We start from the raw sequence: 2,254 nt of genomic DNA, 5'->3' as shown, positions 1-2,254 counted from the left end.
GTCCCAATAGCGACCCGCCAGCTCGCGGCAGCCGGGACACCAAGGTTCCGGCGCTCTTACCGTCCCGCACCAAGTGGTGTGGTGTGGAGGGGAGGAAGTGGGGTCCGCTAGCATGGGGCCTCGTGTGCGCCCCTATTGCGGGGGAGGGTGTTTCTAAATCCCCCGAGATTTATTACATGAATCTTGAAACAGCGAGTATCCCAACTAGAAACATCCCCCTCCAATTGCCTTAGTGGTTCAATCAGTGTCCAGATTACACCTGGTTCATCAGAAATCAAGTCTCGGATTGCTAGATGCCCCTCCCCTCTGAAACAGAAGAGGGCGCAAATCAGACATTTTACCTGAATCCCCTACTCCAAAGCGTGGGGATTCAGCTAAATTACACAATAATCCCTAGAGGCCATGCTCAAATTTCTGAATTCAACCCCCCTTTCCCATGGCATCAACTTTACAGTTCTTGTCCTTTTCTGAGCTGTTTCTGGCCCAAGAACTCTTTATCAGTATTAACTGTTTGGGCCAGCCAGAGAATGACTTTGTAGCCTGGTGATTAGGGTACACAGCTAGGAGGCGAGAGACCCAAGAGCCAGAGCATCTGCTTAACTGACTACGTATCTACAATGGAACAGCTTCATCAGAAGCCTGAAGGACCCTGGATCAGAATATCCCATAGCTCAGCAATTCGAATACATGCCTGAAAGATAGATCCCTGTTCAAATCTTTTGCCCCCCTCTTGCTGTGGGGGAAATCAAACCTCACTCTCCCACATCCCAAGTGAGTGCTCTAACCACTGAGCAAGAAATTATAAGGCAGGCACCTCCACTTCTAGCCATTTTGTGTGGTATGCAACCCATGTTTAACTCATGATCACAAGAAATGATATAGGGGCTTAAACCACTGGGACTGCAGAAGAAATTGCTAGTTGCTTGTGAGTTGCTAGCAGAGATAGGCACTTCCGTGCAACCTGGATGAAGGAACCAGCCTTGGGACTTAAGGGACATACAGCTCTTAACAGCATCTCTCATTGGCTAGTTTAGGCAGTTTCCCACCTACTGTGGTAGCTTCTGTGGTTCACATATTTCTCTTCCCCCATGCATTGTTTATGGAGCCTAGGCACCTAACTCAGGCCTTATCACAATACTAGGCCCGTGATTTTTTTCTAGGCACCCATCAGGTGTTGTGACAATGAGCATCACAAAGCCTAAGTCCTTTTGGGAATCTAGCTTTAAGTGTTAAAAGCACTTCAAAGACCTATATATAGAACAGTGAAGTATTTATTCTCTCATCATATATTAAGAGGTCTGTGCTACTAGCGACTGCTCCGATGTCCTTCCACCTTTATTTAAAAAAAAACCAACACATTTTTAGCACTGAAATAGTGATAGCTGAAAACAGATCACCACCTTTACTTACCACATCAACTGCTAACTTAGGTTTTGACATTCCACTCTAAATAAGGGCTGGAGTCCTCTTCCAGGCTAACTGAAGAACTAGACGTCTGTTTGCAAATTCCCAAATCACAGATTAGAGTATAAAACTTGGTGCAGGGGGACTCTGGTATCTGGTACTAAGATTAGGGTATTTTAGGGAAGGAATCATCTCCTTCCAAGTAGTGAGGACAAGCATCATGAGTTAAAAAAAACAAAAAAAACAAAAAAAAAAACTGTTTGGCACAGTCCCTCACCTGTGTAACTAGTTTACATACTAGCATCTTCAAGGATGTGAACATATCAGGTTAGATGAACCTGTGCTCTACTAGTGCCGAACCACCAGACATCACAAATGCCTTTTCTTTAGGGCAGTATACTGGAGACATTCACATTGTGTGGATACACCTAATCCCATATCTAATATTTTTTAAATTTTCTTTTTTGTTTTGTAACAAGTGATGTGAAATCATGCAACAGCAAAAAAGAAACCCAATATTCCCAACAGCATTATACTTTTATTGGGATTATGACAACTCTGTCTCAGAAGAATTGGCTACTATTTGTAGCTATCATTCTCCAAGATGGTTAAGGATAGACAAAATGCTGGAAGATACTTGGGAGGTAGGGGGATAACATGGAGAAAACTAGTGCAGCAAAAATAGACACAAATCAGATAGTGGCGTCATTAGAAGTATCTGATCTTCATATAAGATTTCAGCACTGGGCTTCACAATGAGTCTGGCAAAAAAAACTGACCAGCATACGAATTCCACACTGTATATTAGTTTTACTCGTCATTTGTACAGATGGCCCTCCAGGTCCAAAGA

The sequence above is a fragment of the Chelonoidis abingdonii genome, chromosome 1 (assembly GCF_003597395.2).
Source record: "Chelonoidis abingdonii isolate Lonesome George chromosome 1, CheloAbing_2.0, whole genome shotgun sequence".
NCBI classification, from domain to species: Eukaryota; Metazoa; Chordata; order Testudines; family Testudinidae; genus Chelonoidis; species Chelonoidis abingdonii.
This window is presented reverse-complemented; position numbering follows the sequence as displayed.